The sequence below is a fragment of the Ambystoma mexicanum genome, chromosome 11, assembly GCF_040938575.1.
Source record: "Ambystoma mexicanum isolate Mex_15411 chromosome 11, UKY_AmexF1_1, whole genome shotgun sequence".
Classification (NCBI taxonomy): Eukaryota; Metazoa; Chordata; class Amphibia; order Caudata; family Ambystomatidae; genus Ambystoma; species Ambystoma mexicanum.
The window spans coordinates 218,247,631-218,272,337 of NC_090934.1; the positions used below are offsets into that span (position 1 = coordinate 218,247,631).

At 42.4% G+C, this 24,707-nt stretch overlaps 1 protein-coding gene across 5 annotated transcripts in view; it reads left to right on the top strand.

Moving 5' to 3' along the window:
* Positions 1-665: 665 nt before the first annotated feature.
* Positions 666-24,707, top strand: part of WDTC1 (WD and tetratricopeptide repeats 1) — a 1,302,054-nt gene continuing 1,278,012 nt past the window's right edge. Inside the window, exons 1-2 of one of the 5 annotated variants that reach the window (XM_069622886.1) lie at positions 666-801; positions 22,729-22,778. The gene's annotated coding sequence lies outside the window, so the exon portion shown is untranslated. Of the gene's footprint in view, positions 802-1,008; positions 1,287-16,957; positions 17,008-22,728; positions 22,807-24,707 lie in introns of those variants that run through there. The other 4 variants (XM_069622889.1, XM_069622887.1, XM_069622888.1 and 1 more) reach the window with 4 other exon arrangements.

The window sequence follows — 24,707 nt, forward strand, 5'->3', positions numbered from 1 at the left end:
ATGGCCCTGGCTTCTAATTTCGCCACTGGAGTGTAATAAGTCTATGTGTTTGATTTTAAAGAAAATAAGTATTAATTAAATAAAGAATTTGATAATAAATTATGTGGATATATGAATAGCTCACATTGACTTTTCGTTCTCAGTTTCCTTCCATGTGGTCTAAGGTCCTTGATCTTAGAATAATTTAGACTACCTCACCACTATATCAAAGAAGCAAATTCATATATCTCCGTTGACTTAAAGATTGACCAAGTCCAAAAGAGATGGAGGTACCGCTCAGGCATAGCGATAAGTGTATTTTCCGGAATAAGAGGGGTGCAGGTTCTCAAAATTAGGAAGCAATGTTTTAAGCGACAGCGTCTATTAGTAGCCTACCAGTAGTCAATGTACGCTAATACCCATCCCACATGGCCACAACGACGTGGACGCCATCTCGAAGTGGAATATTTCTGTCCTTAATATAGGTGTTGAATGATTCACTTTTTAATGTTTACGGTTCTTTGGTACCAACACTACAACTCCCAGTGGGCTTCACACTCTAAAGGTATTCGGTAGAACGTAACTTCGTGCGCTGCAGCCTACATTGTTGTGACCGCCCCCTCTTCGCAATCTGAGCTTGTATTGGTTGATACCCTGATTCTGACAGGAGAGAGCCAGCTGTAATTGGCTATACTCTTCCGGGCTCCGTGTACGGTTGCCAGGGGGAGCGCAGCGAGTTAGAGTGAGGCCCCCCGGACTGGAAGAAGCTGAAACTGCGGCGGGGAGTATAGGGAATTGAAGGAGAGAGAACGGCCATCACCGGTGAGGGGGCGGTGCCATGTGGGTTACCCGTGGCAGTCATTGAGCGGTGTGTTGCGAAAGACGTAGGGGTTGGTGTTTAGGGAGACTTTTGGTAACCACTGGATGGGCTGTGGACTGTGACAGTCATGCTGTAAAAGGGGTGTGTGACATCCATTAATGTATGACGGTACTGTGGATATCACGGGGGTGGGGGGAGGGGCTCAATGTCACAGCTGCTATGTATTGAAGATAGGAGTAATTTGGGGGGGAGGGGGGCGTAATAGTAGTGGGTGGCAGAATATGTGTTAGTGGCCAGGTACTGTCACATAAGACCCTGTTACCGGTGTTAACCATGTGAGTGTTATGATCGTTATGGGATCCTTTGACAGCAAGGAGGGTCGAAGGTGACTGTCATACATGGAATCATGGTATGACAGGTGTAGGAGGCGTGAGAATTTGACAGCAAAGGTATGGCGGTCCGGGAGCCTTTGACAGGAAGTGGTCAGGTACGTAGATGCCAACTTTTAGAGTGGGTTCGAGGGCACTTGTGCTTTGTTCTCACTCCATGCCCCGCCCTAAAACAATGCATATTTGCATAACCACACCCTCAAAACAGAAAGATACACTGTGCTATGAGTCACCAGTTTCAGACCAAATTGTGTTAGAATCAGGAACCAACGCAGTTCACTTTGATTTACCTTTTGTAATAGTTTTGATGATAAGTGTATTTGCTCCAAAAGAGGTGCCTGCTCTTTAGTTGACAGTGTTAACTCAATAACACTTAAATCGCCTGTTTCATTTCTTATGTGCTAACAATTGTGGCAGATAGGGTTGAGTAACAGAACATTATTTTTCCAAGATCGCATACTAAGTGGAGAAGCTGGCATTTGAACCGAGTCTGCAGTTTAATCTTTTGACTGATCACATAGCTTCTCAGCTCTGGGTGTTAAAATACTTCATAAACCAATCAAACAAATGTATACATCCTTATAAACACACGTTCAGCAAAAAAGAATGTTTGCAGCATTATATTCCCCGTTTAGATTGGAAATATACAAGTAACAGAATGGTGTGTTATTGGGAATTTGTAAAGCTACTTTTTTTACCATCAGTATGATCACAAAGCGCTGTGGGTTGAACGCCCTCGGGACCATAGTCCAAGTCAGTGGAAAGAGTAGGGTAGTAAATAGTGCTTGGGTGCACTCTGAATTCTGAATGTGTGGAGCCTGGCCCAATTTTCGTGGTGGGTAGCTGCATTCTAATGCTAGGAGGTGTGGAGGTCGTCTGAGGTCAGTCGTATGTGTGCAGCAAGGCCGATTGACATGGGGTAGCTGCATTCTGGCAGAGGTGCTTGTATATGAGATAATGTATGCAACTAGGCCGAATTTATTTCGTGGTGGATAGCTGCGCGCTATGGAATTGTTGGGGTGTTTAATGTGTGTATATTTATGTGTGCAGCTCGGCCTAATTAGTCCAGGGGTAAAGCTGCGTGCTATTGTTTGTTGGTTCAGAGGAGTCAGTCAGCATATTGGTGTGTGTTTTGAGTATCTGTGCAATTGGAGTAGGTCCCCTGGTCCTGCTTACCTTCCAGTCCCTGCAGAGGTAACTATTTCTTCCTATTTTAGAGGTTCAGTGCTTTAGCTCCCCCAGAAACATTCTCAGTCTTGTTTGGCCGTGGTGTTGTGTTGGTGTAGTGCAGGTCTGACATTATTACGTTTACCAGAACTATGTGTGTTCTAGATCTAGTGTAAGGTTTGAGTATTGATAACAGGCGATGGCACATCTTTTTCACTTGCAACAGCTTGTCTTGCCAGGTTCCTCCCTTGACTTAAGAGCGTACTACCTTGACAATGAGACGCCGGTCCATTTCTCATGGTAGAGCATATGCGCTAATGCTAGGTTTGGGGTAAGAACCAAATGAATCAGGCGCTGGGTCAGAGATATTGCTAATATCCGTATGTTCAATTGAACTCTTAAGCAATACACGAGGAGTCTTATCACTTCGTAGATTTAGGGGGATTTAATTAAACACATAAGCCGACACATGTTTCGACCCGACAAGGGTCTTTTTCAAGGCGTGTGTTCAGACCAAAGAAAGTTGTATATTGATAATGAGCTTTGGCGTAGCCTCGCTGGCCATTAGGTTGTTAATCAACGGAGCCTTTACGCCAGAGCTCATTATGAACGTACAACTTTCTTTGGTCTCAGTAAACTCCTTGCAATAGACCCATGTTGTGTCCAAAACATATGTTGACTTATGTGTTTAATTAAATCACTGTAAATTTAAGAAGTGACAAGACTCCTCATTTATTGCTTAAGAGTTCAATTGAACATACACATATTGGCAACATCTCTGACCTAGTGCCTGGTTGTTTCCGGTTCTTACCCCAAACCTACTATAAACCTCACTTAGACAGAAGAGCACCGTCTTATAAGGACCACAAACGGGCAGCAGGAGATGCTCATTTCTATACTTGATCAGTGCAGTGATCTGCATATTGTAGTGCTCTACCTATTTTGTACATAAGTGCTAACGGGCCAATTTTTCCGAGTCCCGGGTATTTGTTTTCAGCCAGTGGTTGGGTGTTCCCGTACTAGTTTATGGTTTGAGTTATACTGTATCATAGACCCTTGCGAGAGCGGAATGTGCTAGAGACCACACCCCTCTCAGAGAACTTGGTGCGTACCCAGTAGAAGCATAGGGCAGGCCCAGTCATAACTTCAGAGCATGAGTGCTATTGGGCCTGGGTGGTGGAGTTCTGGTCTTTAATTCCAGGCCAATAAAGGCAAGCATCAACTGATCAGAGAGCACAGTGCATACTTGGTGTAGGCAAGATCATGCCCCGTTCTTTTAATTCATTTCCAGACAAGTAGTTAGACATCACCTGATCTGAGAGCATAGTGCACATACGGTGGAAGACAAAAGCTCAAGCACATTCATAGCGCAAGTGCTACTAGGACACAGGCTTGTATTCTCTGACATTAATTTCCAGATAGGTTTAGGGTAGGCACAATCCAGACGTCAGCAACTAGGCCTCATGTTAATGTTAAAGGATATTTGTACCGCGCCCTATCACCACCGGAGTGGTCCCCTGGCGCTCTGGTGGCTCTGAAAGAGGGAGAGGGGGATTGAGTTAGTGGGAATGAGCTGGAAAAGTGCAAGATAGCAGTGATGTGCTGTTGGCAGCCTCAGCCTGGTGGGTCAGTTGGCTGGGCTTGGGGTGTTATACGGTCGATAGTCGTTGTGTGCTGTTGTGCAAGCCTATGTGTGGTTTGTTTTGTTGTTGCAGTGTAGTGAAGTTTGTACGGTTTGCTGCGTTATAGGCTTGTTGTTGTGTTTGGTTAGAGTTTGAGAGGTGTATGCAGAGGGATGAAATTGTTAGTGGATTGGTTAGTTGGCATGGCTTGCTTGCATTATGTCTAGGTGTGATGCCTGCTATCATTCACTATTACATCGGAGTGTGGCGCGTGATCATTTTCAATATTCTGTCTAGATGTGAGGCAGGCTAGTGATCACAATTTCATTCTAGTGTTGCACTTGTCATCATTCACAGTTTCATTTATGTGTTCTAACATTGACATTTCTATATATATATATATATATATATATATATATGTGACGCAAGCTAAGAATCCAATCTAAGTGTGGCACATGCTAATATTCACATTTCTATCTAGATGTGACGGAAGCTAAGGCTAAGAATCCAATCTAAGTGTGGCACATACTAACATTCAAAATCATGTCTAGGTGTGACGTAAGCTAAGGCTAAGAATTCCATCTAAGTGTGGCACATGCTAACATTATTACACCTGCCTAAAGGTGATGCAGGCTAATCTTGACTGTTCTCTATAGGTGTAGGACTAGTTACCGTTGGCTAGTATGTTAGTTAGTGATGCAATGCAACATTTACAGTCTAGCCAAGAGTGGATTTTGGGCTGGTGGTCATTAATCTCTCTAAGTGTGCATGTTGTGAGACTATGGCAGTCGACATTATGGAGCTGTAAGGTAGAGTGGCGAGGGCTTTCTGGAGTAGAGTAATTGCTCTACACCCCACCCATGCCACACTTACAGTTTTGTTGGTGTCTGTTGGCTTCCTTTGCTTCGCCTGCGGACACCTGCAGACACATCTTGGACCTGCTAATGTTGGAGCCGCCCTTGTAGGGGCCAACAGGTTCATAGCATTATATTTAATTTTTTACTTGCAAACTAGGTTCTGTGTCTCCCGGTTATTCTTACCTGCGCCTAATGATGCATTCTAAGCCCTTGGACATTGATCGAAGGTCAAATCGGTCTTCGCACCAATTCAGGGGAAGCGCCAGGTTTTGGGTGCTGTCTGGAAAGCCATGTAGTCATGGCATGACGAATGAGGGTAGGCACTGAGTTCTACAATGTGGGTGTCAGGGTTTAGTAGGCAGATCTTCTGATCCTGGCTGAATTGAGGTGGGCACCATTAAGAGTAGGGCAGTGCTTGACCTTAAAGTGCGGGTTGGGTAGTAAGGCTTAATCTTTTCTTATAGGTATTTGGGGGCCTGTTTTGTGCACTGCTGGGTGAGTGATTAACAGGATTTTGAAGGTGGTCCTTTGCCCCGATCAGGAGCCAGTGTAGGGTGTGGAGAGCAGGTGAGAGGTGATCACTTTGTCGTAGAGCAAGGAGTAGTCTGCCAGCCGAGTTTTGGACTCTTTGGAGTTTGTATAGTTGGTAGGCCGGAGCACCCTGGTTAAGGTAGTTTGCATAGTGAAGTCTGGACAGGACAATGGACATCATTTCTGCTAGTCTATTGGGGTAAGTGAGGTAAGGGAAGATGCGTTTCAGAAGCCTAAGGTGGAAGTGGCAGGTTTTAGATAGGTTGTTAATGTGGTGAGTCGGAGTCCATTGTGCAGCCAAGGTTTTTGACAGTGGCCAAGGTTGAGAGGGAGCTGGCCTGAGGGAGGGTGGCCAAGGAGACGGTTGTGGGAGTAGAGCTGTCTTGCCACACACAATGATCTCCGTTTTCGCTGGGTTCAGGAGAAGATGGTTACTCATCATCGAGATCAATGTCTGTAAGACAAGCTGCAAAGTCGGGGTGAGGATTGGAGGTCTATTTGGGAATCCTCAGGATGTATTCTGCGTTATCGGCATAGTTATAACAGTTGAGGTTGTGGGAGCGGGTGAGCCAGGCAGAGGTGCCATGTAAACGTTGAAGGGAAATGTGAGAGGCCGGTGCCTTGGGGTACTCCAGTGCTTACTGGGCGTGTAGTGGAGAGGAAAGGGGGGAGATGGGTGGTTTGCTGTCTGTTTGGGAGGAAAGAAGCGATCCATGTGAGCACCGAATCTCAGATTCCTAGGGAGTGTAATCTGTCAAGGATAATCGTGTGGTTAACAGTTTCAAACGCTGCTGAGAGATCAGGAAGAACAAGTGCTGCGTATCCTTCTGAGTCTGCAGTGACTTTGAGGTCATCCCATTTAGAGATCAGTGTGGTTTCTGTTCCGTGACGAGGACGGGATCCTGATTACATGGGGTCTAGGAGGTTGTTGGCTTCGGTGAAAACGTTGAGCTGGGAGTCGGCTGTGCGGTTGAGTTTTGCCAGAAATTGGGTGTTTGAGATGTTCCTCTAGTTGATTGGTTGGAGAGGTCGAGGGCGGATTTCTTTAGGAGGGGGTTGACATGCACGATTTTGAAGGGTTCTGGTAAATTGCCAGAGGTAATTGAGTCATTAAGGAAGGACCTTGCCAGTTCTTGTTCCTAGCCGGGGGGGGCGGGTGGGTCGGCTGTCGGATAGCAATTTGATTAACTCCTCGCTTGGGATGGGGTTGAAAGATCAGAACCGAGGGGTTTTGGAGAGCAGGAGGGTTGAATGCTAAATACTGGTTTTCTGTAACTAAATTTGGAAATTTAAGCGAATCCAACCTGCAGCTTGTAATTATGCAGTGTAGAGAAAATGTGTGAAGTTCCAACGAATAAGAAAAGAAAAACCTTTGGGCCATGACACAGAAATACATTAGATAGTTTGCTGCCTCAAGGGTTTGGCGTTTTATTGTGGGCCAAACCCTCGAGTCGTGGGTCAGTCAGTATCTTTGCAGGTATGTGACAGTCTCTGAGTACAAGGCATCCAGAGGCTTGGAAGAGTCCCCTAACCTGGTAACCCATAAGCTACTGGGTCAAGTGCTGTCCTATGTATGCAATGGTACAGTATTTATTGCTGTGCTCTGTGTCTGCATTCTGTGCATAACCTTCTTTGTCATGGTGTTTAAAAAGATCTGTTAGTCCAAAGGATGGGGAATGTGCTAAGGCTTTTCAGCTTCTATTGGAGGAGTTGGGTGTATTTAGTTGAGCCATTTCTCATAGTGGCGTTACTATATTTCCCAAACCAATTATCCATTAACAACAAAACCCAGGGATACCTCATTTGGCTGATTCTGCAATTTCATTATGGCTGCAACTCTTGATTACTTTCTGCTTTTCTCTCCTTCATATGTTGTGACCCCATTAGAACACCCTAGTGTGGTGTTTGGAGTAACGTGATTGGTCAATCTGCGGGTTATACGAACTGGTATAGCCCGCAGATTGAATAAAGTCCGGAAAAGGTAAGCAAAGCTTAACCACAAGACGGCGGCACAGTTGTAGCACGTAATTTCATTAATTGCGTTGCGACCACCTCCCAAACAGATTGACTTGAAGCATACAGTTTTCAACACGGCACACAGAACTGAAACAGTTCAAGTTCGGTGTGCTGTGTTGCCTTCGAATCATGCCTGACGTGGCCCAGCCCTATCAAGGAAGCAAACTTCCTTTCGTTTTGACTATCCCCCAGTAACGTGTGCGCACTGGCAGTACGTCATCCCCCATCACGTTATGGGAAAAGACATGTTGGGCTGCAGTGCACTGAAACAGCCACATTATGGGAAAAGACACGCTATGCTACTACGAAGGCACGGGAGAAATGCAAGTACCTCACAGTTAGTAATAAAAGCTACAGCTACATAGTAGATCTGGGTAAAAAAACAGTATTAGAGAGTTTTGATTTTATAGATGACGTGAAATAGAAATGTTTCTTTAGGAAACTACCCTTTGCAACCTATAACCCTTTTCAAAATAAATGCTTAATGTCTGCAGCATTTATGTATCATTTTGCATTTTGTGTACTTAAACATTTATCATTTATTATACTTTAATTAAATGCAGAAGGTGTTCTAATAGCTTTATAGACCTTCAGCTCCGCCTGTACCGGGCGTTATGGTCCCTCATACATCGTTAAGGCCCTCGCTTAAAGCTATAATAATGTACTTTCCCTTTACATAGCTGCAACCTTTGCCAAATGCCTTATTCCCCTCTTTTTTCAGGGTTGTTAATAACACTGAGGTGTCCTGCTTGCATATTTCATATGTTGGAGATGCAACTAATCAGTCATCAACATTTTGCACTAAGGTAGGCGCCCACAGCCCCCTCGAAATACATTTTATGTTGTCCAGATCTTTTTTGTTTGCAGTCTGAAGGCTGCAGTGACACAGTCAACACACAAAAGGTTGCCTACAGAAGCGTGATGTACTGTGCATTGGGTTTCCATCAAAGCCGCCTGTAGACAAGAGGAAGGCAGCCGGATCCAGCCGAAGCGGGCCAGAGGGCGGTTGCTAACTCCCGGAAAGAGGCAGAGATTGAATGACTGACCTTGCAGGTATGGCCTTCTTGGCCTGGAATCTTTAAGCAAATTAAGAAGGGGGGTCCTGGGAGTCCCTCTGCCAGACATTAGTCCTGGTTACAAGAGACTTACCCAGAGTCTTTAGCTCACTATCTTTCACAGAGAAAAAATATCCCAAACATATCATCTTTGTCCTGCCCTGGGGCAGTCCAGCACCGAAATGCTAGGCAATTCTCCTCTGAACAAGAGTACCAACAGCAACCCCAGACACGTGTTTCGGTCTGGTTGGACCTCATCAGTAGGGAGGAGCTGTGCCTCTCTAAGAGTAGTGAGCAAGGGGTCCACGTCTGGATTCCCCTAGTAACTTTGGGTGAGACCCAAAGTTACGTAAATATGCACATTAACAAGGTGGGTCCTTGATTTCCTGCTTATTCGAGTTTTTGTTTCCTGAGCAAGGACGTGAAAAGCACAGAGAAAGAGAGAAAAAAATCTGAATGCACGTTTAAAGTGAGCCTCGGCCTGCCACATTTTGCACATGGAGAACACGTTAAAATTGTGTTAGTACTTGTTAATTATATTAGTTATTAATTATCTAATGTGTCTCCTGCAATAGAGGCATTTCAGGTGAGAAAAGAAAAAAAAATGGTGTGCTTTTTAAATGAGAAAATGGTTTGTTTTTGACCTGTGTAGCCTGTCTTCATTTACATGTCCATATGTTACACCATTAAAAATGATGTGCTTTTACAATGTGTAACCTGTCTTCATTTGCATGTCCACATGTTACACTGGCAACACATGGCTTGCTGTACCGCATTATAGCAATACATTGATCCCATGCAGTAGCGCTGCACTCCAAAAACACGCTGTACATTGATCCCGTGCAGTGGCGCTGCACTCCAAAACACACTAAATAATCCTACATATCTGAAAAGAAAGTTAACAACATATTGACCACTGTCAACCACGTGGTAGTGGGCGGTATAGACCATACGGGTGCAGGGCTTGGGACAACTGGGATTGAGTGTAACACTTCTGCGTTTACTACCTACAGGTCTTGGAACACATCTTTACACATCACAGCCAGGTCCCTCTATTGATAGAATAAGTGAATTGCACAGGGTAGTTGTGGGTATCAGTATTAATCTAATAATTAGTTGTTAAACTACAGACATTCCTGCCTCTGCTTCTGGTTTGAATAGATCTTGGGGCTTTCGGGATAAGGGCTAATTTGGGTTTATTGGGCTTTGCACCAGTTAACATTTGCGGATTAAAACCACATCATTAGCATGCTGAGACGATACCTCCTGGGCCTCTGAGGTAGTAGTTTGTCTTCCCTGCTTATTTGGTGACGTACATCTTTTTCATGTTCATCTCACAACATAGAACTGACCTCACTTTCATAAACCTTCTGAATATCTTGATTCACTCCTTCTGGGGTACAAAAGATAGTACCTCTTATTTTACGCAAAGCATCTCTCCATAATCTATTCACTTGTTAGTGATCAACAAAGAAGTGTGCTGCTCTGAGAAGGGGACCAATGGAAACTATAAGCGGTTTGGTTCTGTGTGAATTCCTGGGCAATTGGAGACGCTGATCGCCCACACCGTTTCAGAGAATAATGGGACTCTAACTTTAAAATCTTTTGTGTTTATTGTGGGGTGGTTTGCCCCTGTATCTATTATGCATTGCACTTCCTCACCGCTGATCTTGCAATTGACATGGGGATCTTTCTGATCAACTGGCACCAATTCCTGTATCTTGAAGCCAGCTGCACCTTAGTAATCCTAACTATTATTTTGTTGTGTCTTTGAAATTGCTCTGGTTGTAATGTATTTTTTTTTTTTTTTTTTAAGTTATACAGTTTATTACAAACTTTTTAAATAAAAAAAAAGAACAGCGAAAACTCAACATAAATAGTATCCATCCACACGATGTAAAATATGCAGGTCTGAAACAAAATCAACAAAATTTAAAGTTTCACATCTCACAGAATCATTTTTTTTTCCTCTTTTAGTAGCCCTCTAAGTATGGTTTATCAAAACAATTAAACAGTTGATCATAGAACAGTGTCAAATGTGAGGCTAGTCAGCGATACACCATCCCAAATTACATGCATTGGTCCTCTATTCATGGGAAATTTCTAATGTGACCTAAAAAAATAAATCAAAGCAAATGTCGGTTTGTTTTTAGACCCTTCAAATAACGCTGACCACCAATCTTCACAATTCCAAGTGGCTCGTTTTCCTATTTCTTCACCAAAAAATAAGGATCTTTTTTTCACATAGAGCAGGACAAAAAGCCACAAGGTATTTCAAGGTTTCTACAGCATTATTACAGAACCTGCACAATAGGTCATCGGAAGATATTTTGTTCCTCCGTCTTAATGTTTCCTTAATCTCAAGTTGATTCAACCTGAATCTTAAAAACACATCACGAAGATTTTTGTTAGGAAACTTGACCAAATAGCTTGATAGTTTGTTATATGGTTTTGCTTCAAATGGAACAAGTTCCATACAAATGTTGTGACCTTTGTTGGCAGGTTACCATCCAGTCCCATTGCCATAGCCTGGTTTTGATCTGGTTTGGATTCCACCACAGCATTTCTTCCGGAATACTGAGCATTTCCAAAATCAGTTTACAATTTGTCATCCACAGCTTTTGTATCGATTGTTCATTAGTTCCTACATGGAATTTCAATATTTTGAATTGTGGTGCACAATGTGGATCTGTTATTTTCTCAAATACAGATAGAGAATTCCATATTATTTTCCTGTAATCAGTGTTAATCCTAACTCATATCTAATACAGGCTTTTGGCACTCCTGTTCCAAGATGTAACATTTTTGTCCCGAAAAGATGTTCACAGGTTTCCCACACCTTATAAGCGCATCCAAATGATGTCTCTGCACCGTAAATTAGAGATGGCACCACTTTCATCTTATAGAAGTCCATTACTGGTTTTAAGCTAAATTTGCCAAGTATTTTTATTGATAAGTAAGCCTTGAGTGTCAGTTGTTTACTTTTTGCCTTTATTACTCTCATCATTGGCTCGTCGTTGATATTTGCACTTATTATGGCTCTGAGATATCTTATTTGGCTTGTTTTCTTTAAGATGTTTTAATCTTCCATTGGAAGTTCACTTTCCTTGTTCTTTTTTGGCTTTGTAGGTTCTTCAGTTCAATAATATCTGTCTTTTTGCTTTTAATTACCATTCCATTCTCGGCAATATAAGAGTGTAATGCTGTTAGTTCACGTTGTAAACCAATCTCGGTTAAGGCCAAGAGAACAATGTCATCTGCGTACAGCATCCACTCAATTTTCATGTTGTTAATTTTGGGAGAGTATGATCTTATTTCATTAAACGGTGTTCCTAAGTCAGCAATAAAGAAGTTAACGGGACTGCTCCCAGTGGGCATCCCTGTTTCACTCTCCGTTCTGTACCTATAGATCTTGATAGTGAGCCAATTCTATTCAAATGAATTCTTATATTCGTGTCTGTGTACAGTTCTTTTATTGCACGGATCAAGCTCTCTGGGCAGTTTTTGTTTTTTTAGCTTTTTCCACAGTAGATTGCGATCCACTGCATCAAATGCATGCGCAAGATCTACAAATGCTGCAAATATTGTTTCTTTTTTTCTTATCGGCTCCATTTTCAGTATATTAATCATAAACAGATTTAGGTTGCAGCCGACACCTTTAACAAACCCTGATTGCCTTATGTCATATGCTCCTGAATTTCTAATCCATGTTGTTAACTGTTGCTGAAGTTGTCGCAAAGATTTTTCCCACAACATCAAGGAGTGCGATAGGTCTATAATTTTTCGGATCTGTACGGGTCCCTTTTTTAAAGATTGGAATGATTATGGCACTCTTGCAAGTTGATGGAATTTGGTTTTTTTCAATGACAATGTTAAAAACAGTTTTATAGAAGCTTGCCCACTCATCTGGATTTTGCTTCAGCATGTGGTTTGTGAGACTGTCCGGTCCACATGCTCGCGAAGAACTTAATCTTTTTATATTGATTAAAATATCTGATTCGTTGATGGTTAAATCCCATGGTTTAGCCTCATCAAAAGTTACAGTTTTTGTTTGCTCCTTGCTCTTATATAGTTCTGAATAATGTCTGATCCAGACAGCTTCACTTACCATATTGATTACTAAAGCCTTTTGTGGGGCTTCCAAGTTATTTATTGTGGTCCAGAAGTCTCTAGTTGTTTTCTTCATTAAACAAAGTTCCATTGCCTCTGCATCCTTCTGAAGCATTATGCTTCTGTGATTTGTTTTTTTTAATCCAGTTGTATGATCTTTTCAATTTCGTCAATGCATCACGATAATTTGTTGTTTCTTTATGTTTTAAATTACGAATCTTTTGTCGTAATTCTCGTTTTTTCTTCATAATTTCTTGATCAAAAGTGTGACAGGGTTTATATTTGGTTTTCCCATTGAACGTTATCATTTCTCTGTATTGTTCCAACAGTGGTGGGTAATTCATGATACTGTTCCCTTCAACCTTTTTTGTCAATTCAATATTTTGGAGGAATTTAATCTCAAACGATTCCGACCAGGGACTACCTCAAACTCCAGAATATAATAATATACTATCTTTTCAAGTAATCCACTTGAGACAAAGATATAGTCCAACACCGGTCTTTGGTTATTCCTTGACCAAGTTGGATTTGGTGGTATGTCACCTGGTGTATATCCATTTAATCTGTGAAGTTCTTGGCTATTCAGCTCCTCTTGTATATATCTTACTAATTTTACTTTTGTAGTAGATTTTGATCCTTTACCTAAACCCACTACTGGTTCAAGTGTGGCTATAAGGTCAATATTCCAGATCCAAACAAAAATTATGTTAGGGCTTTCAGTTTCTGATATGATATCAATTTCATCGCATAACCAGTCTGCAAAAGCCCAGGTCCCAGTTGTCTTTGGTTGCCAATGTATGGTGTAGCCTTAGATCAAGACCACAGTCTTCTTCCGTTCGATCCAGAATTGAGATCTGATTATAAGGTGACTTATTCACAGACTCTGTAATTCAATATCCACTTCTTCTATGCACCAGAGTAAGCAACCCAGACATTGGTCTCCCTTTTAGGGGTCTTATAGCTGGATTCATTGCAATTTCATACTCATCAACCACTGGAAGGTAAGATAACCATGTTTCTTGTAGACACAATATGTCCACTTCTGTAACTCCAGTGGCTGTTCTTGAAGTAAATGAAAAAAAAAACCTTGTATTCCAGGATCCAATTTCCAGCATGTCATTTTGTTTCTCCTTTTAGACATTAACTTCGTTTTTTAGTGTTTAGTGCACTTGCGATCCAGCTCCAATCATCAGAGTGAGGAGTCATCTTATTCAGAACTGCTGGCTTTATTAGTTGATTTTCATTTTCCTCCAAAGGTATTGTTATCTTAATCGACCTTGCATTTTGCAGCATTTCACTCACATTTTCCTCAGAATCCCAAGATACTGATTTCTTTTCAAATTTTGACTGCGCGGTCTTATCTCTTTTTTCATTGATGTTTCCTGTCCTAAATTGTGTTCTTTGCATCTTATTTAACTGGAATTATTTTTCAGTGGATCTTTCATTATAATTACAGAGATTTGGAAACGTTTCAGCGACTTTAAATCCGTAATGTATTAAGGATGTTTGACCTTCCAAAATTAGATTCTTTTTAATAATTTGAGTGAATGTGTAGTATTACTCGATCTGTTTGAGATTCTTTGACAAATTCGACAGTTTTAATGTCACTCGATATAATTGACCTCAACTCCGGAATATTCTGAAATAGGGTTATGATATTAATCCTGTTTAATATTAATCCATCCTTTTAAACTATTGCTTCTTTTTAACGCAATGTAATAATTAGATTTTCTTTTTTTCTTGTTCATTTTCTTCATTTTGAGATGATTTATAAGAGTAATTTCGCTCATTATTTTTTTCAGCAATTTTTCCAGACTTCTTCCATTCAGTAGACTTAGTTGACTGATTTGATAATAATTGCTGAATCAATCTAGACGGAGTTCTTTCTTCAATGGGACCTGCTCTAATCATTTCTACATTCTTCTTTTGAATATCGACCTCCTGTCGTTCTTTACCGTACATTGAGTCTTTTGGTCCTTCATTTGCTGGATCTATACAGCCCTTCTTTGGGCAAGTAACTAGAACTGTTCTTTGTTTACAACCTTTTTGTATATTTCCTGTTGACTTTAAGTTGAAGCTGTCCTCGATTTTTCTCATCATTTAACTCCTTCGGACCCTTCTAATCTTCTTTATTCATCTCGTGTCTCCTCGTTAACACTTATTTCTTCATCGCTTATTTCATAGGTTGATACATCCATTAGATCAATTGAGGATTCATCAATGGCATCAGAAGTGGAGGAACTTTCTTTTTCATATGCATCAGTTGATGCTACAACCACTCTTGCAGTGGCTTGAGTCTCTTTTGCCGATAACGTCGTCATAGTTGTCATGTTTAACGATTTTAGATTTCTAAGGAATTTTCTTGAGCCATTTTCATTTGTTTTCTTGTGATTAGCCATATTATTTGTTTTCTTTTTACACTTTCCTTGCTTTGGTTTTGGAGACACGACATTTTTAGCTGGTAACACTCTTTTCTTTTCAAATATTGGATAACTTCCAACAAATTTCACAGGCACCTCATTTGAAGTTTGGAGGTCTCTGACTGCATTTGTGTTACTGTTGGTATGCAAAATGACATTACCATTCAAGGGAACTCCATTCTCAATGTTTCTTTTCCACTGTCGTTGTTCTAAGTGATGATTAGATATAGCAACGGGTCTCGTAGTTCTTGATGCCTGCTTATTCGATATGTCCAAATTCTGTTTTATGATTTGATCTTTTTCCCTTGTGGCATTAAGAATTTCTGTTATCATTCCAGAGGTGCTAATTTGCTCATGCATGACTTTATTTGACGCCTCGCCATTTACCTCATCGTTGCTTCCGATTAGATCTACATTTTTCGGAAACACGGGTTGGCAACACCAGGCCTCTACCACCGACTTGCCATTTTCATTAGTATGCTTTCTTACACCACCATTGGAGTGTGTTAAGGATTTGTAAAGCTTTTTGAGCAACCTCAGCGAGCAATCTTTTGTCTTCAACCGAGCTCTGTAAATGTTCTTTCAATATTGAATTGGATGATTCTAGAGAAAGCAAGTCCTTATGTGCCTGGAACTTCATTTCCCGCATTTCCAGATCAATATTTGCCATTTTTGTGTTTAGCATAGCTAACAGGGTATTTTGTTCTCTGTAGCTCTCATTGAACTGCTCATACATTTTGGAGAAAGGTGCTGTCGCTATAGTAATAGCAAGCAATATTTTTGGCACCAGTTCAGAGCAAAAACTTTCTCCAATGGTGCATTTGTTAACTCATTACAGTTGCCAATTTTTTGGGTATTTGGTTTCGGACTCTCCTGATTTTTGGAAATGGTCTTTCTACAAAGGAAGAGCCAGACAAGTTTTCATCAGACGATGACTCCATATCATCATGTTGTCTGCAATGTGAATTGGAAGAGGTAGTTTGTTTCCCCTCCTGAATATTGACAACTCTTATTCATTCATTTCTGTGAACTTAGAATGTCCAGTTGCAGACTCAGTTCAACTCTTCTCCTCTTAGCTGCATCATATATTGGATCATTCACACTTCCCTTCAATTATTGGGTCAAGCGCATCTTAGAATTTTTGACCCCCTTCTCTACTAGGTTATGTTCACTTTTGCTCTCACTACTAGTAACTGAGTTTCTAGTCATTTTTTCAAACTGTGATCTTTAATTTAGTGTGGATAGATCCATTATTAATTGATCTGTCACAGCCAATGAAGATCTTTGATTCACTTGGGGCAAGGTTTCATGTAATTTTCCATTTTCTATGACATTCTTTAATGGACAGAAATGTTCGTTAAGGTCAAGGAGGTCATTACTAATTCTGGGACGGTCTTGCGCAATATCAGACTAACCCAAGTCCATTTGATTTGCTATTGATTTTAAAAGCACATCATTCCCCATAATTTGTCCTGTTTTCTTTTCCATACACGTTCATATTTTGTATTGCTGGAGTCACACTGTTGTCATTGTTGAGATTATGAATGTTATCGCATATAGTGCCGTTTTGCGGCACTAACACGTTATTCAAACTTGAACCGGACTCGCTTTGTTTATGAGCTCCAATCTGTGAGATTCCTGTCACGCAGCCACTTTCAATAATGGGTACTCCTCTCCCAGTTCCCCCTGTAGGGTCCATTCCTCGAAAGAGGGGAGCCGCCGCCCCAAGCACTATCTCTGCGTCCTTTTCCTCCGTGGATGGGACTCTGGGCCGCGCCTCCAACAACAGCCGTCTTGCCGCTGAAACCCCGCCCGCGGGGCAACCCACACCTGCCTGCACGTCGTGGGGCGAGGCTGCGCCATCGCCCACCTCTCCCATGGCCACACGAAGTGAAGCGGGGGCGAACCCCAAGGTGGGAACAGGCAGAGTCCCAGCCACCTCCGCGCCCAGACCTACCGTCTCCCCGCCGAGGTCGCCCCCCGCAAACTCCTCCACCGACGACGCCAAGACCGGCTGCTCTCACCAAAGAGAGACACCAGGGTGAGTAGCCTCGACCATAGATATTGTCTCATTAGAGGGCAGAGTATACATTTGAATTATTGTTTGTGTCGGATTTAACTCTGTGGCATTCTTGCGAGTATCCCTAATTGCAGATAACTCAAAATGAGTATGTTCCTCGGTGAGGGAATGAGTTCTCAATATATCCTCTAAGGGATCCTCTAAGTGTTCAAGGGGTTCAATCTGGATATCGTTCGTTGATTGCTGTTCAAATGCAGATTTACAGCGTCTGTGATGCAAACGTGTTTTTGGGTGAGAGGAGATTGGGGGTACCACCCACTCAACCACCCGTGTGCTAGCTTTCATGGCGCTTTTCAAAGTCATTTTGTCCGCTGAATTCGGAAAAATGGCGACGGCGGATCTACCACCGCTAGCTAATATCAGCTAAAGTCTGAAGCTCTAGGCAAGTCTCATCTCACACTGCGAACACTGCCAACACACTTGCTGTACTCCGTGACGCTCCGCGTATGAATGTTGTGTTTTGTTGAAAAAACTCCTCCTCCACACCAATAGATAGTGAAGACAGACCCTGTAGCTGCAGCTCCTCCAAGGTACCAACACTGCCAACACACTCGCCGCACTCCGGAAAAGGGAGGGATGGAAGGTATTATGATTCCTCCTGCTGTCAATTGGAGTTCAGGCCGGTTCTATTACTAGTCACAAATTCATTTAAATATCCTTTTTGGCCAGGTGTACCATCTCCATGACTCCTTCTTCTGCCCTTGGCTTGTATGGGTCCCATCTTCCGTATTTGCAACCACTGCCTGCCCCAACCCTGTCAGTTGTTTTTTGGGCACATTTTGTGCTTGGAGATCCATTAATGCACTCTCATTGGTCTCCCTTTGCTCTTTACATGAAACACAATGGTTTGCAACCAAAATGAACTCTGAAAGGGGCTTTACCTGCTAACCAACTTAAGCTGTTGCTGCACCTTTTGGGAGTTACCCCCTGCACAAATGCACCTGCTATTGCTTTCTGTACCATCTTGGCTGGTTTATTTATTCTTGAATGATGAGTAAAACCAACCTTCAAACAAATTAAGGAATGGTTTCATGAGTCATCCTTCCTTTGCTTCCAATTGGAGATTACAGCAATCCTTTTTCTTGTAGCTAAACATCTCTAATATGAGTCATTTCAATGCTATCCTCTGTGGGCCAACCACTCTCTCAAACGTTGGCACACTTCAGCAGGCATAATCAGTCACATGAACTGATTCATATCAGCCTATGATGGATTATAACACTGAATGTTTGTAATTCCTCAGTAGACTTCTCGGGTACCCCTCTAATATTTGGGAACTCTTTACACAAATTCCTCGAATCCGCTGGAATTCATTTAGCATGTACAGTTACCAGGCTACGAGTTCATAAACGCCCATTTCTGGTAACTGCCTCACTGGGGCTTGGAGGTATCCACACTTCATAAATCGTACCTGTGAGAGGGGTGGTAGTGGAGGAGCTTTGTGCCTTGCCGGCCAGATCTTGGAGTTGGGGCTTGTATGCTTTACATGCATTGGATAAAGCATGCTAGGGGTGCGCTTCAATTGTCTGTGCTAGTTGTGCCGCATGCACTTGCATTGCGTGATGCATCCCTAGTGTCTCAATGTCTTCTGGCCTGCCTTGTTTGTTTGTTCTACTTTTTAAATATATCTATTGCTTGCATAAATTAGCAATGGCGTCAGGCGAGTTACATCCCCCCCTTCAGTTTTTCTTTTCTGAAATGTCTGTGCTTTTTCTAGTTAATGACAAAGTTTCTTGTTTGATTCTTCTAAGTTTCGTAATCCTGCATTCCAAAAGCAATTTAAAAAGACCTCCCACTCTGCTGGTTTTATCAACAAACGCTTAGCTTCTATTATGCTTCTTAGGTAAAATAGATTCATGGTATTGAATATCCCCTCTGCAGGAAACTGTTGACGTCTGTTCCATTTTTCATAGGGCCTACATGTTTCTGGTCAATAATTTCTGAACATTGTGGTGAACCAGAAGTAAGACCTGGACTAAAGCACATGGTTCGACACTGACCTTTTATTAAAATTAAAGAAAATGCATCACTATCCCTATTGCTAAAAGGGGTGGGTGTCCCTTCCCAATAACTAAAATTAAGGTGCTCGCTCGTTGGGATGTCGCACAACTCAAAACAGTCCTCCATCCTAACCTGTCCAACTAACTGGCCCTATCATTAGATAAAAAGGAAACACAAAAAATGGAGTGTGCTTTCACACTGGAGGCAGTCAACATCTCCTAGCTGACCTTCCCTCGTACAGGCATTCTTCACAGTCAAAATTCTTGTCCCAGAACATGGTTCCTGGCCTCGGTCACTGCAGCGGTTTTCCAAGAAATAAATAAAAGTAGCTCAAAACTCCACTCTGTAATTAGAGTTACTGAGACAGTCACTCAATTTATGAAAGGGTTTCAAATGTTCAAAAAAAGTATAGCTCAATTCAACAAAGGTTTCAATGCTTGAGTCTAATGCACTAATAGACCTAGCCCCTTCCAATAATGGTGTATCCGAATTCCCAACCCTCTCACCCTAGTTTTCACACTCTGGAGTAGCATGGGTGTTCTACTCTTCAGTTTACGGCTCTCTTGCCCTGCAGAGTTGGTATCAGTACTATTCGCAGGTTCTTCATCCCCTATGCTTCTCTTATCTGTTTATGTCCTTTCTCCTTGGGGTCCTTTTCAAAGCGGTCCTCTTGGCTCTCGGTATTGCTCTTGGTATTATCAGTCCTTATGTCCTTCCAGGCAGCTTGGCCTTTCATAGGCTAATAGCTTATATACCCAGTGTTAAAGGGATTTCATTTTCTCATAGGTACTATTTGTTAGAAATACCTTAAGGTAGCTTTACGCTTTTCAGAAAGGCACCATAGGAAAGGTGAAAAGAAACTTCTCTACATTTTTCAATTATTTCATATTTAAAAAAATGTTTTCTTATAAAGACTACACATCACAATTTTGTTTTTCTTCTTAAAAGCGAATTCTGAAACTTGTAACTATACGTGAGAACAACATGGAGATTCCTGAGCACTATTATGTGTGACATGATGCCGACAGTGCCAACAACTATGGATCTAAAGTTTAATATAACCAAAGTACATGTTCATTGTAAGGCTTGTTTATAAAAAATAAAAAAAATTCTAGTTGGAGCAAATATTTACAACTGATTCAGGCAGCACACCCTAGAACACACAACCTATAACTGCCCCTGGGAGAAACATGTTGATTCCTAGTTTATACCAGTGCACTTGATTAATTGGCCCTGTGTCTTGCTGATCTTGATACCGAATGCCAGCCTGACCAGGATAGGTAGGCACTTGAAACTTAACGGCATGTCTGTCGGAATGCGTAGATTCAGGGGATGAATACATCTTCTCCTTTTCCCTTCCCAGTCAACAATGGGTAGAGCCGATAAGAAACCGAACTTTGTTGAACAAAAGTAGCAAACGGCTAATTGGAAAAAGTACAAAGAACTGTTAATACGAGAGGGGAAGACCATCTACAGAGTAGTCAGGCACCATGTGGGTGCTCACACGGGGAAACTCTGGGCGATTACCTTATTGTTGAAACTACCGTAAACCGAAGGCCTTGGAAATGGCGAGAAAGGGGTCAAATTGGTCATACAGGGGTCTAGTAAAATCCTCTGTAAAGTCGAAAGTCTTTGCCCGGCAGATGATTGTGGAGCTAAGGGAAGTGAATCCTGCATTGTAAAGAACTGTTCAAGGAATTATGTGATTGACAAAGTTGGCAAGAGTGAACCCGACGGAGGGATGCTGATAAAGAGGGGGCAAAGTCAAAAGTCCTGATAAATAGTGTGTCGACAAGAGGCAACCCGGCAGAGTGATGTCCACAGTAAGAGATTAAGATTTGTGAATGAGATTGTAATTAAAAGCCATAGTGAACCTGAAGGAGGGAGGCAAACAGTTGAGAAGGAACTGAGTCCGGAAGAGGGTGATCCATGGGTGAAAAATCATCATCCCACCGATCGGTAAATGCAACGGAGAAATGTTGTGAATGCGAGCAAGAGTGAACCCAACAGAGGGAGGTTGATATTCGACAGGGGTCTGAGCCCAGAAGAGGGGGATTCAGGGTTGAAAAGGCATCACCCAACGGGCAAGCAGAAAGAAACTTTTGTTTATTATGTTGGAACACATCAGGCCATAGGAGGCAAGAGACTTAACCACTGAAGGCCCTGATAGCTGAGAGCCGAACTGTAGTCTCGTGTTGGGAAAGCTCGAGAGTGTGCCTTGTCCTGTGCTCAAAACGTGGGGAAGGGTGACCCGACTACTGCATCCTGATTTATTATTTATGAACACTTCTTTCTTTCCTGTGAATCCTTTCCCACGCTCATTGTTTGTATTTAGCGGGGAAGGATTGGAAATAGGTTTTTCTTAGCATAGGCCCTTTTATTTGACAAGAAGCAACTAGGACTGCCTTATTATTATTTGATTGTTGTAGCTTGCTCCTATCTTAGATTTAGGTTTAGATTGGGAGTTTTTCCAACCCGCATATACAGTTTAATAAACACCCTTGAACTGGGATCACTTGTGTCTGTCTTTACTGTTGCCACCATGAGTTCCTTACAGTACACTGTGTAAAATTTAAATTAACCGGTAGAGCCCTACAATGTGTACTTTAAGAGGTTTATTTATAGAGCACGCTTTCATCCCCGGGAGGAAAGAGGGGACTAGCAAAATTCTTGTCTAGGAAAAGGTCATGCATTATTTTCAATTTGTTACATAAAATGTGCATCTATGTTTCCCTCCAATCCTGATTGTATGGGCAGGATCAATTGAGTATACTATCAGACGTAGTTTTCGATTGCCGGTGCATGTAATATTGAGTCAGAAAATATGCAAAAACTGGATTGATGTTCAATGCAAACATGGCCATTGATAGAGTTATGCACTATTGCACATATTTGTATATGCCAATGAAATGTTTGTATGTGTGGGATTTATACGGTGCAAACCTAACTAGCAAGCAGTGGAGTGATGTATATAGGGGTGGCACCGAGGGGATTACTGGTAGAGCAGGGGAGCAGGGTGGGATGAGTACGTGGAGTAGGGGCAATGGGGGGTGTAGCTCAGGTGGGGGAGAAATAGGGTTTGAGGATTGAGGTTGCTTTTCAAATCAGATGGAGGATAGCTCAGGGGCAACATGCTCGCCTTGGAAGCAGGACGACGTGGAGCAACACCGGTTCCATCCCTGTGTCCCCGCTTAGAAACCTCTGTGTATTAAGCGCATTATAAATAACCTATCATACAGTGTTTTATAAATAACTTCTACCATTGTTTTTACAGTTTGTGTGGTACCTTGCTAAAGAACAAATGTTTGTATTAATGTTATCTTGATTGTCTGCAATCACAATAAATGTAGTGAATTGATTAAATTGTGAGTTTGTGATCTTGATGAATTCACCAAGATTTGTTCTCGATAGGACATCTCTGCACAAACACATTTTGCTTTGGTAGTTTTGTCTCACTTATTTAGTGAGTTTCTAAAATTATATTTACATTATCGCAGTAGAAACCCTCTGCCTATGCTTTCATCTTAACTTGAATGTGAATTTTATTCTCTGTATATTGAATTTAAATTTTACTTCACTTGAGCATCACTGTGTCTTGATACTCTGTACATGGAAAAGGTTAGTGCTGCGAGTTAGCATTCCATAGAAATGCTTTTTTGAAATCTGTGCTGTTTTTTTTAGATGCCTTGGAACAAAGTGTTGTCTCAGCCGACCAGCGACAGTTTTCTAAAGTAAGCCACAGATCTACAGGGGCCACAAGTAACTATAACAAATGATTTTGCCCTGGTTTATTTTTTATGTTTTTGTTCTTTGTCAGCTGTAACTTTTGTGTTCTTTTTACTACATTGTAAGAGGCTTCAAAATGTGCAGTAGCCATTGGAAAGTGTTAATTCACACAGATTTTGCTGTGTGTGCAGGCGACATTTGCAGTAGCCATTGGCCGGTTATAATTTACTCTTGGCCAGTAAGAAATTAAATGGTTGGCTGTTTGCCTGTGGAGAACTGACATTCATCATAGTATAGCCACGCTAAGAGCCGGCCCGTTTTATCCCCTCCCGCATGCTGTCTCTCTATATACTTTTTATAATTAAGGTTGCAGAGCCTTTCCCAGTGTTCTGCACACTGCTGCTGCAGTTTGAGTACTAGCTCCGCATCAACACTTCCACTTTTCAATGCTCTTTCTAGTTCATCTTCTGCTCTTTGTAGGTCAGCCAGGACCCCGCCCTGCAGGCCCTTTGATTTAGCTATGGCAACCCCCCGCATCACCACCTTAAATGCTTCCCACAGTGTACCCACTGAGTCAACACTACCAATATTCACCTCGAAATAGTTAATAATCTCATCTCTCATATCCTCTCTAAAGACTGGATCTTTGAGTGCCTCTGCTCGGAGGCGCCATGTCGGAATCCGTGCCCTCGGGGGGGCAATATTGCCACCCGAGGACCAGGGGCAAGTGATTCGAGAGGACCCTCGCCTTATATTCTATATGAATAATCTCTGTCATTACATCCTGCGTGGCAAAGACATAATCAAGTCTTGTATGCAGCTGCTGCGGGGCTGAGTAGTGCGACTATTGCTTCTCTTTAGGATGTTTTGTTCTCCACACATCTGCCAAGCCAAAATCATCTAGCAGCGTCTGCAATGCTTTAGCCGCTGGGGTGGGCCTATCAATCCTGCCATCAGATCTGTCTACCTTGGGGTTCATTACACAATTGAAATCCCCGTCCCAGATCACTGCACTACCCACACACATGCTAAGGTTGGTGCACAGAGTTCTGAAGTATGCCACAGTGTTTTAATTGGGGGCTAACGTATTTACAATGCATACCTCTCTATTCTCCACCAGCCCCCTCAATATGACCATCCTCCCGTCCGTCTCCACCACTTCCTGTAGTAGCTGGAACGGGACGTGGGGTGCCACCCAGACAAGCACTCCTCTTGCGTAGGCATAGTATGAAGAACCCACCACAGTCCCTTTCCATTTTTCCCCCCAGCTCCATCTTCTCCCGTGTCAGATGCGTCTCCTGCAACAGTGCAATATCTATCTTTTGCCGTCTCAGATACAACATGACCTTATTCCTCTTCAAATAGCTGTTAAGTCCCCTGACATTCCACGTTATTATCTCCCATAGCTCGTTACTACTCTCCTCCCTTACCTCCATCGGATCCCTCCCGCCCACGCAATACAGATACAACCCACTGTCTCTTCCATATAGGCTCATGTTTGAACTTAATCCCCCCTTAACTATGTACACCCCAAACTCCCCGCCTCCCTTTCCTCCTCCTCGCTCCCGACCCTTCCCCCAACAACACCCTCCCCAACTGTTGCCCAGCTCCATTCTTGGATCTAAGGCACCCCCACATCTAGCCCTGTCTGGCACAAGCCTATGCTCAGGGCTCAGTAGAGTGAAGCCGCCCTAATGGCCACTTAACTTCTAGTATTTCGGGATGGGTTGCTTCCATCCTGTTGCTCCTATTTTCATATTTATTACGCTTTGTTAATGCTATGCAGCTCCCACTTGCTTTTTACCCACTATATTCCAGTCCATGCCGAGCACAAGGCCCGAAACCTACTCGATGTTCATCCGGTCTCACTTTCCCAATATACCAGGGTCACCCTCCCACTTACCTCCTCAATGTCCGTGGCACAAATTCTTCAG